At 41.9% G+C, this 13,525-nt stretch overlaps 1 protein-coding gene across 1 annotated transcript in view; it reads left to right on the forward strand.

The window, feature by feature from the left end:
- Positions 1 to 2,567: 2,567 nt before the first annotated feature.
- PALS1 (protein associated with LIN7 1, MAGUK p55 family member) overlaps positions 2,568 to 13,525 on the forward strand; it is a 57,275-nt gene continuing 46,317 nt past the window's right edge. The window contains exon 1 of the mRNA XM_027777289.2: positions 2,568 to 3,040. The gene's annotated coding sequence lies outside the window, so the exon portion shown is untranslated. The remainder of the gene's footprint in view (positions 3,041 to 13,525) is intronic.

Here is a 13,525-nt window from a genome sequence, read left to right on the forward strand (position 1 = left end):
AAGAGGGCAACATAAACTTTAGAACTGATGTGTATCCTTCTCTGCTCTACCACAAATTGCACAACATACCGAAGATAATTCCCTTATCCTGGTTTAAAAGCTCACTACTGGGCAACGTACAAACTGGAAGCAATGAGATTTTCTGAGAGGGAAGAGGAAATGCTGTCAGTTGAGGGAAACCGTAATCAGAATTTCTGGCTTTTTTTGTCTGATCATCCCAACCTTGCATGTAGAAAAGACAGTAAATTAGCAATCAGTTTGGATGCAGATGACACCAGTGAACAACTGATGAACCTAGCTACTTTTTGCAGCCATTATATCTTCTAGGCAAGTATCATAGTTTGGAAAAGCCCTTTCTTGTTCTCAGGTCCTTTGCCAAAGCGGTTTGTAAAAAAAGATTCGCATGAACTTTCACCATTTTCATATGAAGGTGAAAAGAAACAAGTTTCATGCTGCTCAGACACAAATTACCAGTGTCATGTTTTCCCTCCATTTTTATTTCCTAAGTACATAACTCTGCAGTCCACCAACATTTCTATTTCTTGCAGTGCTGCAGTTTTGCTCACTTGACACCAAGACCCTTTTTACTGGTCAGAACACAAATAGCTGGTTAAATGCAGTTATAAGGCATTGCTGCCCTGAAACGAGCAAACCAAAAGATATCCCAGGGAGTCCGAGCCACAATGTGAGAAGGCAAAATGCTTTCAGAGTTTCCTCTGCAGGTAGATGGGCAGGCCACACCTTAGCATCAGGTAAGCTGGCCTTTTCACAGGGTAAGAAAAGAAAACAATGGGATCTGGTTTTGGGACTTAGGAAATTGGACTGTGTGTCTGTCTTTAGAACAGATCCAAAGAAAACATGGTATAGGGTAAAATTATAGGAAGTTGAAAGTCTGCGTCTGGATTTTACTATGGAGAAGGATACAGCGTTAAATGACACAGATTTATAAATAGTTAAACTGAAGCAAGGAGAGGTGGAGTGAACAGGTATCTCTTTAGTACTTTTAAGTGATCTAAGAAAGCTTTTTCTCTGGTCTTGTTACATGGAATATTTCTTCTAATGTCTCAGGCGATGATCTTGGCAGACTAGCCTGAAAAACCAGGGGTGGGAATGCAGCTTTCAGCTCAAACTAAATTCTGTTCTGAATATGTTTCCCCTGGTCCTGTAAAACACAGCTATAAGCAGCCTGGTAGAATTACCTTTAACATCCCGTTTTCCTTCATTCTCCCAGACACTGTGTTCTGGGCCCCTTCTGGCCCTCAGCCTCCCTCAGGTCTTCCAGAGGTGGCCTGGGCTATCAGGGAGGTGGGAGTAGGCATTTTTTCTTCCCACAACAGGACCCGGCCTGGCTGGGACATGCAAGCTTGGGCTGCAGCTTCAGCAGCAGTGCAAGGAGAACGGGGGGACGACGAGGAGGGTGGACGAGACAGGGGCTGCAGCGGCATGGCTGGCACAGGCCAGCTGCAGCAGGCACAGCCGGCAGGAGGCGGCAGCCGGAGGGGAGAGAGAGGAGGAAGGTGCAGGCCACAGCCCTGGCGAGCCAGCCAGCTCCCTTCAGGGCACAGCGGTTCCCGTGGCGGTGCCTCCCCGGGACTGAGAGCGCCGTGGTGGAGAGACAGGACATGGCTGCGGGAGCGTGGAGACGCGGAAGCTGTCCATGCCCTCCGTGCCCTCCGCGGCCCCTCAAGGGCCCCAGAGGACAGCCCTTCCCGCCACCCGCCAGCCGTTTGGCGCCCGCTGGGGGCACCGCGCCCCCCGCCCGACAGAGGGCGCCCGCCCCGCCCCGCTTCCCTCCCCTCGGGCGGCCGGCGCGGCCCCGGCGGCGGCTGTGGGGCGGCTCCGCGCCTGCGCGGCTCGGCGGGGCTCGGCGGGGCGGGACTGGCGGCCGGCGCCGGGCGCGGCCGGGGGGGCAGGGCTGGGCTGGGCTGGGCTGGGCCGGGCTTGGCGGCGGCTGCGCAGCTCTGCGGGGGCTGTAGGCGGGTGGCTCCGCGGGCAGGGCGGCGAGGCGCCGCGGGGTGTGCGCGATCCTGACTTCCAGCCGGCGGCCGGGCCGGAGCGTGGCGGCGGCGGCGGCGGTGGCGAGGGAAGGACGGTGAGCGCGGTCCCCGTTCCCGCGCCCGGCGTGAGAGCAACAGGTCCCGCCGCGGAGCCGCCAGCCTCGGCTCGGCTCGCCGGGGAGCCTCCCCCGCGGCCGCAGCGCCTGCACAGGCCTGGGGGTCCGGCCGGGCCGGGGCCGGGCGCGGCGGCGGGGCCGAGCCAGGCTGAGCGGCTCTCGGGGGACGCCGTCGGTGCCCGCGTCCCGCCGGGCTACGGTCCGGGCTGTGGCGCGGCGGGGGGGGGGCGGCTCCGGCAGCGGCAGCGGCTACAGGTGCCTGCGCCGCGGGGCGCCCGGAGCCGCTGCCGGGAGCGTGGCGGGCTGGGGGCGGCCGGCCGGCCCTGAGGGCCGCTCCTGCGGCTCTGCTCCCTCGGGGCGCCTCGGGGCAGGCGCCGCGGGCTTAGGCCCGCCGGTTGTAAGAAAACCGTCCCGTGTTCGGCCGTGCGCTTCCTCCGCGTGTTCGGGGCGGGGGTGCTGCGTTTGGGCGAGGGGAGAAACTTGCGGTGTCCCCCCGGGCGCTGCTGATCTTCTGGCAGTTCCGTTTGGAGACGGTGCCTGTGTGAAGGGGGCGCTTCGTACGGGTTTGTGAAGCTTTGCAGGGTCAAGTTGGCGGAATATGAGCAACTTCTAGTGTATTTTACGGTCGGCAGCAGGTAACGCGCGTACCGGCCTTGGAGCGCCCGGTTCCCGCGGAGCGCTGGCAGTGGCGGCGCGGGCGCCCCCCGGACTGAGGCCGCGCTGCGGCGGGCGCTGCCCCGCCGGCAACAAAGACCGCGGGGACCGCCAGTTTGCTGGGACAGGCTGCACAAGGAAATTAAATTAACCCGCCTTCGACCTTCTTGGAAAACATTTAAAAAAAAATGCCTAAAATAATCGTGTTCTAACTTAGATGTCTCGCGTGGGACAGATCCCTGAAAAAGAACTTAATGCGGAATACTAAAAGCAGTAAGTATCAACTAGTGCTGTGAGGACTTTTTCTTTTAAAAGGGAACGCTTAAAGCCTCTGTAATGGAATTATTTGGGCATAAACCACCTCCGTAGTTCACTGAGCAGAACAAAATACTTGAAGTCTAGGTAAGTGATGATACATCAGTGACTGCAGTCAAACTTCTGAGGGGTGACTGGTGGTGGTCTTACCTAAGTGTCTGCTGCCTCAGTGCACAGTTTCCTATGTCTTAAAGGGACCTCTTTATCTTTTTGGAGCACTGAGGTGTTTTCCCTCAAATTTTTTTCAAAAATAGGATATCTGTGTATGGATGGTCCTTAATTAGGCGTCCGAGCCTGCAGTGTTTTGGTTTTAGTCGGTCCTCTGAATTTTCACACACGATACATCTTTTTTTCTTATAATCATCTTGGAGCTGTTATTACAATTCTGAATGTCCAGCTTTTTAGAGTCTGGCTGGTTTATACACATATGAACTGTTTTCCAACATGCTGCCATCCAAAAAAATTCAGTATTTCACGTGTTAAAAGCTTAACTAATGGTTAGTATCATACACGGTTTAACAAGGCATCAAATATTTATATTGCAGCGCTTTGTGAACCAGTGTGCTACATGTTAAATTTAATTAACATTACTGTTAATAAAGTAATACAGAGTTAAATGTTAATATATGATCCCTTAACCCTTTTCAAAGTGGTTCTTTCAGGTTTTACGTCCTTCCGCATGTATCATTTTGCCTTGCAGTGTGTGGAATAGCAGTAGATGGTCTTTTTTGCTATATAGAATTAGGTGATGGTAAAAGATGGTAGTTTTACATAGCTTTTATTAGATTTCCTTTCAAAATATCTGAACTTACATAGAAAAGTCAAAATATTTCTTCACTGGTCTGCTTTAGATGCCTTGGCAATCTGCAGTAGTTACTCAGGCCATTAAGAGGTGTCAGGTATCTTTTGTTACCACAGCAGTATGTGATGTGGAAGCAGTAAAAATGTGATGTAGAGGTTAGAATTCATACTGAAGGTTATGGATGCAGAAAATGTAAATGTAGCCTGAAGTTCATGTGTCCGTATATATATTTTCCGATGTAAAGAATTATATTTTGGTAGCACTTCCATTTGCTTTTTAATTAAAATCTTTTGCTATACTTTGAAGTTGCAAGCCTTTAAAAATTCTGTGGCATTTTTAGATGTAAATTCTGTTATGATGTCTCCTCATAGACTGGATCTTAGTGTCAGATGTTAACAATTGTAATACCTGTTACAGCTACCATTTTTTTTTCCAGTTTACACTTTTGATTAAATGCATTCCTTTTACAGTGTTAGGCTTTCAGAATGCTGAAAGCTAAGATTTCAAACAGCCTGCTGCTTATCAACTACCTTTTTTTTTTTTAAAAAGTCCTTTCTTAGTGTGACAGGTAGTGTTGCAGAAAGGCTTGACATTACGATATTTGAAACACTAATTACTGCTTTGGTCATTCAGCAGAAAACCTCAAGGCTTTTTGTAAATATTCATTAAATACTGCTCTATTGTTTCCCTTTTATTAATGGGCAGAGAGAGGCATCTGTATATTTGAAAAGTTTTACTGCTGTGTCTGCGATGTAAAACTCAATTAGCGGAAACAGTTTATACTGTTCTTTAAAATCAGGTATGCTGGCAAAAAGATTTTTCTAGTATAGTTATCTGTTTTGGAGCTTTCTTCAATACAACTATTCTGACAAAAGAAGCATTTTGTGTACATGTCCTCCTTCCTGCACTCCCAGTACAGCTATATGACAAAATATTTTAAGTATAGTTCAGATGTAAAGTATGTTCAGTAAAGTATGAAGCAGAGCGCTAAACAAAAAGAGGAAATTATAACCAAGTAGTTTATATACCAGTCAATTTTTAAAGTAAGTTTTGGGGTTGGTTTTTTTGTTTTGTTTTTTTAACCAGTGGTGATAAACCATGTATATCTGTTGGTAAAGACTTGTTTTATACTGCAGGAGGATCTAATTGCATACTAATACGTAGCTGTGTGGGAAGAGAAAAATGCTGTAACTCTCAAAGCTTGCATCAGTTAAATTAGAAAGCAAACAGAGATACCATTATTAATGCACAATTGTACAAGGAATGCTTCTATTCTGTGAAGCAGGAAACACAGAAAGGCCTAATCTTACACTCTTCTCTTTTGGCAGAAAAAGGATGTGATGTTGCATTTCTTTACATACAAGTAAACTGTTCGAGTACCTGCCAGTATGTTGAGATTTGGGTTCAAATCCTTCTACTCGTTGGAGGAACACGAAACCCTCATCTGTCCATTCCCAAAGGGAATGGCTTAACTCTCAGGCTGCTGGGTGTTCCAGACACCAGCCAGTTTCATTTTGAAGAGTAAGATTCACTGACAAGGGAGCAAGTTTGGTATATGGCCCAGGGACTGGCTGGCAAGAAGTATGATCAAGTACAGATTGATGGTATGAACCCAGGTCTCTTTGTTACAGGCAGTGTTGAAAGAGCAGATGAAAGTGAAAGGGATGTTGTTGTTGGTTGGTTGGGTTTTTTTTATTCCTAGCATAGTGTGATGTTCTGGAGACTTGAATCTCTTGTGTTTCTCTTCAAGAGTATCTTGGCTGACTTGGCCAGTTCCTACTTGTGTGGTTATTAACACTTTTCATTGTGGAGCGGAGCTTGGTTCCTTATCTGTGGGTTGTGGAGTCTAGTTAGTGGCGTGGCATTTAGATTCTTTCATGGATCTGCTTTCTTATAAGATGCCAAATAATCAGATACAAAAATGTAATTGTTTCAACATACCTATAATTATCTTATTACTAAAAAATTAGCTCAGTGCCTTCTGTTTCGTGATTTGCCTGATGCATCATGTGTCTGTTCTGGTTGGCCATAATTGTCTTCTAAAATAAAAATGAGTAAGAAATAGTTAATGTGATTTTAGTAATTGATTTTGCCTCTAGTCTTTCATTTTCTAAATTTCTTGCCTAGGATTAGGGACAAGGCTTGATAGTTGATACATATGACAGTGCAGCTCGTGGTTGTTAATCATAAATTTTAGTATCTGAATTTGCTGTACTTTATCAGCATAGAAAATAAACTACTCCTCTCCTGCAAAGATCTAACGAAAGAATAGATGATGTAATAAATGGAAGTTGTTGGAAAAGATAATTCTTAAAAAAAGTAAGACAGAAACCAAACCATAAGTTTCATTCTTGCCTTGTATCAGGATTCATTTTCTGGGGAAACTGTTGGAGTGTCATACTTGGTCATTTGGCCATAATGGATGATTTGGAAGACTCTCGAATGTTTGTGTGTGTGTGTTTGTTTTTTTTTTAAAAGTAGTTCAGAACCAGAAGCAATTTGTGGTAAGGATATATTAAAAGTGATAGGACAGTTAAATGGTCCTTTAAAAAAGGCATTGGGAGTACTCAATTGTGATAATAGTCACAAATAAAAGTCAGTATGTTAGCATCTAAAGCACATAGCTGTGTATGTGCATCAGCTGTAATATGAATGTTCAGTGTGAATTGACTTATTTTCATAGTGTGAAGTTGTTCAGGGTTATCTCCAAGCTCCTTAGAAAGTCAAATGCAGGAAAACTAAAACCCTTCGTTAACTGGGAAGTGCCAGTGCAACCTCAGCAGCTGCTCTTTGACCTGGTGCTGGGAGGTGCCTGTATGCATTCAGAGTCTATTTCCAAGGATAAGTGTGTATTTTAAAAGTCAGGAAGGAGAGGCTGGAAAAGAAGTATTTATTTAGGTACCAGTAGTGTTAAGTGGCATTCTGAGTACAAATGTGTGAGAACAAAGGAGGACAATGTATACTAATGCCTGAAAGAGTTAGTTCATATGTATCAACAGCAGTCTTTATAATATACTGTTGAAAGGTGTGAGCTACTGTTAGCAGTATGATGTCATAGGAGTGACTTGTGTTTAATGAGGTGTATACAAAAGAGTAATGTAACTTTAAAAGTTCACTTTGTTCAAGGCTGAAGGCAGGTAAACTATAACAGGTATGATGTCTTGGTAGAAATGCTATTGAGAGAAATGGCTTCACTGTTGATGTCTCCTGTGACCTGTCAATTTCCCTGGAGCCAAATCTTTATCTTGGTTTGGGTGGCAGGGAGATAGCAGTCAGCTCTCATCTGAATATTCAAATTTAAACCCAAGTGCTCTTTTAACTGGGATGATCTTTGCAGTTAAGGTCAGTGAAGGCAGTATGCTTCAGTAATGCCTTCTGCTAATCACTTCTGTTTAGAAGCTGGTCTTCATTGTGGCAGAGGAGAAATGTAGAGTGGGAAACATGTTTTTCTGCATGGTGGTTGTGATACCAAGTTAAATTTTTCAGCACAGCAGGTACCATGACAAGTTTTTCTTTAGAATTTGATACCTCTATGCATAAAGCTAAGGCTTGACCTTAATATTGGATCATGCAGTGTTCCTGCAGTGTCATGGTTGAGAACTTATGGTTGCCCTTGTTTGTCTTGTTTTATCAAACTGTGATTCACTTGTCAGCTACTGTTAATGAAATGAGATAGATTAATCGTGGATTAAAGCAGTGCACCTTGGCTAAGAGAATTAAAGTTGTTTTTGTAGAAAAACTATGTTACAGATAACTGCATTGCATGTCTTGTATTGGTTAAGAGAATGTGTTGCTAATGCCTGTGGTATGTCCTATTTTTCTAAATATTTTCTCATCTCTGAAGGGAAAGCTCATGCTTTCAGTTAAGCATTGAGGTTTCAAACCAATAAGTTTTGGGTTGTATTATATTTATGTATTTCCTGGTTTCCAGAGAGCAAATCTCTTCTTCCCAATGTCTGAAAGGGCATATGATGTCAGCAGACAAACTTAGTCCTGTGTTAGTGGGAGAATATAACATGAGTGGACGTCACATGCTTTCTGCAGAATCAGTTCCTGTAGGATCAAGCGGTGATGGAATTGCTTAGTGCCACTATGCAGTGGCATTTACGTTTTGTTTGAACAGTATTAGAAGTTCTCAAATGTTAGGAGAGAGAGTTGAAATGGAACTGGATATATGTATTTAAAGATGGTGATTTTTGTTGTAGGATAATTAAAATCAACAGAGTACAAGCTCTTACCATTTCATTTTTTTCCAGCAATCAGGATGTGTTCTAAATTAGTAACCTAATTAATTACTTACAAGGAGGAATTAGCACAGTGTCTTAAAGTGAGGTAAAAGCTGATCAGCTCAGCATTGTCTTGTTGGGCTGACTGACTAAATGACTTATGAGCCCAGCACTATTGGTTTTGAGTAAAGAATAGTCTGTTTCAATTTTTTTTTGTTTTTAAGAGTATAAACAGCATTAAAAATCCATGTGAGGCTAAATTCTTGTTATATCTGGGGACTTCTACTGAATTATCAATTAATTTAGTTCTTGCCTGTTTGTAGAATACCTACTTAGTGTGTGTTGTGATCTCCTTTCAAAACTTCAGCTGTTATCATCAACCACTTCCTGACAAAGTGTGTTGCGTCAAGCTGATACGATGAGGGCTAGCTAGAACTCTGAAGAGGCAAGTTACTTGGCTTCAGTGGAAAGAGGAGGAAAGTGGCAATCTGAGGATTCTACAGTCAGGTGGACATTTTTCTACCTTTCAGCCTACTTAAATTTCTTGTTTGTTCATTGGCTCATCAAGCAAGATGTAAAGATTAAGGGCTGAAAGTGTGTCCCAAGGAAAGCTAGGAATCAAAAAAGTAAATGTCACTTGTCCTTCCTCCCAAAAGAAAAAATTCTGAGGATGGTTTTAAGATGACAGAACAGCAAAAAGCTATTCAAGACTAGTTATTTTGACGTCTTGTAGGTCATTACTTTCTTTAAGCTTTTGCCAATTTTCAAGTAAGAAGTCAGAATGAAGTGCAACGAAGAGCTATTTCTTCTTGACTGAAAAAGAGAACACTGCATCTATTTCTGTGATGTTTTGAAGCAGCAGTTAGGAGTTATGTCAGATTATTTCTTATGAAGTAACTTTTAGATTAAACTATTTCTTTTTAATTTTAAGACTATAAGCCTATTGCTATTGGGAGTAGTCATAGGATCAATTTTGAATAGTCATGATATTTCTTTTCCCTTGGATCTTTCCTGATTTAGTAGGAACTTGTTACATTTTTGCCGCTGCTTTTTTTGGCAACTTTCCTGTTGCTCGTTTTCTCGCATTCTTTCCTTCTGCAACCTTCAAACATGAATCTTTCTCAGTCTCCTCTCTCTAAATAGAGAAGATGGACAGTATTGGGAAGGAAACGGAGGTTCTCTGTGTTGAATGTTCACACCATTGCTATCTATTAAGTCTTATGACCTTTTGCTTTTTCTTTCTTTGTGTCTTAAGGTTGGATTGGCTTGTAAAACTACCTATACTTCACATTTCTTTCTTCTTGCAGTACTGTCCTGGTTCTGCTTTAGATCTTATGGTGCTTGTGTTCTTTTACCTTTTATTACAGCTTTGATATATTCAAAGATACCCCTTCTATTTCAGCGGCAATTTTTTCTGCAATAAGAGTGAAGTTCAACAGCAATAGCTTTTTATGGGACATGATGACTATCATCTAGTCTGCGCAGAGTAGTTCAGTGCCAGGAGCTCAAGAAATAATTCTTAGCAACTGTATGGTGGGATGTCTGTGAAGTGTAATAAAATTGGACCAGACTCCTGGTTTCTGTAGAACTGTGAAGAAAGTTATCTTTATCCATAGTGTCTGTTCACTGTGCTTTGTAGTGTGAATGGCAGCCAGGAAGCCAACAAAATGCTAAACATATCAGGAAAGGCATTAAGATGACAGAAGACATACTGCAGCTATGCAAAACCCTGCTGTCTTCATTCTTATGTATAGTTCAGGTCTCTGCATTTAAAGGAAGTACACAGCAGAATTTAAAAAAAAAAAAAAAAAGGAAAAAGGCAACTAACACAATCAGGGATGGAGCCTTACAAGAAGAGACTTTCTCAGAAAGACTGGAACCCTTTAGTTGGAATGGGATGTGATGGAGGTTTTAGAAAAGAAAAATCCATGGAAGCTGTGGATCTTATAAATGCAGGATGCAGTTGATTAAAATGATAGGTTTATAACAGATAAAATCTGGTATTTCACATACTGGATGGTGAACTACTGATTTGTTGCCATAGGAGTTTGTGGAGGCAACAGATACCAGCGTGTTCAAAAAAGGGGTTATACAGATTCCAAGAGAGCAGATCCATTGACAGATACATTTAATGGTTCATAGTTGAATAGTCAGAGATGTATGATCTAATGTTTTGGCAATGCTCGGTTAATGGTTGGACTCAATGATCTTAAAGGTGTTTTCCAACCTAAATGATCCAATGATTCTGTAACAATTGAAATTCTGGATGCACAGGTTATCCCTAAACAGCGTGTGTGGTTGCCACTGTCACATGGAGAGTTAGTTCTGAGCTTGATGGACCATTGACCTGACTCATTAGGGCAGGGGTCCTCAAACTACAGCCCACGGGCTGGATACGGCCCTCCAGGGTCCTCAATCCGGCCCCAGTATTTACAGACACACACACACCCCCCGCCGGGGGTTGGGGGGGGGACCAAGCAGCCGCAGGTGACTGCCTGCCACTTCATCCACGTGCCAGCCCCTGTTTAAAAAGTTTGAGGATCCCTGCATTAGGGGCATTTCTATAGTGTTATCCTAAAGAGCCAAAAACAGTGGTTTGCACCTTACTGAAATTTGTTCTGTAAAAATACGGTAATTACCTCAATCAGATACTGTGCTAGACTGGGCTACAAGCATGTAACAAGCTGGGGTTTTTTGAGGTTTCTTTTAAAAAGGGGGAACTGTACAGCTGAAAAATCTCAGCAAGAGATTAATGAAATAATGTAACAATACAATAATAATACAATAACTGTGAACTCCTCTCTACAAAAAAGTAATATTTGGTCTCATTTGAGATTCCATGTTGATGGCTTAGTTTTGATCAGTGGACAATGTGCAAAGCTAGGTAGGGCCCTCTGCATGATGCTGAACTTGGAATTTGTATGACATACTTGTTTGGAAAAGCAGAGGAATCTTAGAAGCTTAAAAACCTCATTAAAAGGTGGATGGGAGGGGACTATTTACAGAAGTTAATAGTTAGGCTTATTTTGAAGCCTTGAGTGTGGTTTCCATGGCTGGTTGTTCTTCATATAAGGTTTATAAATTGTGTATCTATTTAATCCTAATGAAAAATACTAGGGTGATAACTGCACAGTACAAATTTCAAGAATTTTACTTGACAGGTTGTATAACATCTGAAATAACACTTAGGTAGTAATAAAGTATTCTGTAATTGCATATATGTTTTTTAAATTTAACGACTTCAGTTCCAAACTTGAATTTACATAATACTTTGTCCCCTATGCCAGTTTATGACTTCTGTTGGTGAGAACTTCATACAGCTTCTCCTTCTGTCAATATTTTTGAAGTCTTTTCTATACAAATATTTAATGAATGCAGTGCATAGCTAAGTGGCTAGGCCGTAAATCTAGGCTAGTTTGTGTTCCCTTTTAAGTGCACGCTCTTGTCAAATCTTAGAAAGATATTTAATGCTGCTCTTTGGTGTGTTAGTGCTCCTTATAACTTCTGTAGTTGAGACTTCATGTGATAATTAAAATTCCATGCAAAACTTCAGTTCCTGATTTCTTAAAGTGATATGAAATTGAGTGTTCAGCTGTTAAGGTATGTAACATGACTAATCAGTGCCTGTTAATTACAAACTGTTTAACAGTTCACATTGTGCTTCTGACACCTTTTGGTGAGAGTGTGTTTTTTATTCTTGGATGGGTTTATGGCAAATGGCACATTAATTCTGGCTGCTTTAGAAGAATTTTAGATTGCAGCTATAGCTCTGGGAAACTTCTCAGATTTGGTGATCTCATTTTTTTACCTTTCCCTACTCAGCTCCTCTGCTCTAGTTCATCATTTGCAGAATTAGCAAAGTGCTTGTTTCTCAGTCATTACAGTTCATAGTGTAATATCTGACACAAACTAAGATCCTAGTTTTAGGACTGAAGTGGCTGAGGTGTCAGCACATGCTCCATTCTGCCAACTCTGCTTTTGGGATCAGTGACTTCTGATGGGAGCAGAGTCTATAGCTGAGGACAGTAACTTAATCTGCTACAACAAGATTTGCTAGAGCTTGTCTATCAACATCTTTAAGCTTGCTGTCCTTTCAGCTCAGTCTCTTATGGAGCCTTATTTTATACTTTATTTGAAAAAACAAGGAAAAATAATTTATTATCTCTTTGCACCAAATTTCATGTCTGACTTCTGACCTGTACTTCAAGAAATCTATAAACAATCAAGCATATTATTGGTGACCATTGCACCATTGCAGGTATCAAGGATTCATATATCATTATATTAGTATACTCTTACAGGTATATTTGTGAAAATTTTTATTTAGCAGGTAGAATTTGTACTGGCTTTGGTTTCTGGACTTCCAGTGTAGAACCATCCAAAAATGCACTGCGTCAATTCAAAATACACACAACGGAGGGTGTGCAGAACCAAAAGAAAAACAGACGTTATCCAAAGAAAGACTGAAATACTGTGCATGGGAGCTATTTGCTTAAAGTTTAGAGGAGTAAGGAACAGGAGGAATAAGAAAGCATTAGAAATGCATTTATGGGTTTAGCTTGTTAGAACTTGAAGTTCTTTAATAAATACCCCTTGTGTTTGTATTCAGAATTCCAGAACTGGTCTTGAAAGAATATAGGTGCATACTTGGGATGATTTGAGTTAGCGGAGTGTTAAGATATTCATAAATCTTATTGGCATCAAATAATAGTTTCTGATTACTTAATTTTTTAGGTGATTTATCTTTTTTTTCTGGAACTCAGTCAACATTCAGATTAAAAATATGCTAAATATCTGGAAATAGTTATATCTTCTCATAATAATGAATATATCTTTTCAAAGTAACAAAAAGGTTATGGATGCTGATTCTGTTGGATGTTCTTCTCTAGATAAATCTGAGTAAATGGTTTTCTAATACAAAATGTCAGCTGGCTTCAGGTTGAAAACAAATCCCAGATTGATAAGTATCTTCAACTGATTGGTGAATTGGAAAAGGGCATGTGAAGCTTTTGGTTCAAGTTCCAGAAGCCCTGGAAGTGGTGGATGAAATCTGACCATCTGTGGGATACCTAAAACTTCCCAAACTGTGGGAGAGCTAAACTGTCCTAGTTTTGCTCTATTATTTCTGCTTTGCAAATATAAGTTTTGTTATTACAGGCATGGTAGCATTGGTAGTGCTGGAACAAAATTCTTTGCCTGCATTGCTGAGATGATTTGCAGTCGCTGGGGACTAGAGAACTAAACTCTGTTCAGATGGTTTCTGAAAACTGAGTGGGATAAAACTGTTTTATTGTACAGTGTTTCTGGTAAACAGGTGTGTCAGAAGGATGGAATGGTTGCTTTGATTATTAAAGTAAATTTCTGCAGCTTTAAAGCAAAAATTGTAGACTTAACTTGGAAAATTGAATGCATTAT

This window comes from Falco peregrinus, chromosome 1, assembly GCF_023634155.1.
Source record: "Falco peregrinus isolate bFalPer1 chromosome 1, bFalPer1.pri, whole genome shotgun sequence".
Taxonomy (NCBI): Eukaryota; Metazoa; Chordata; class Aves; order Falconiformes; family Falconidae; genus Falco; species Falco peregrinus.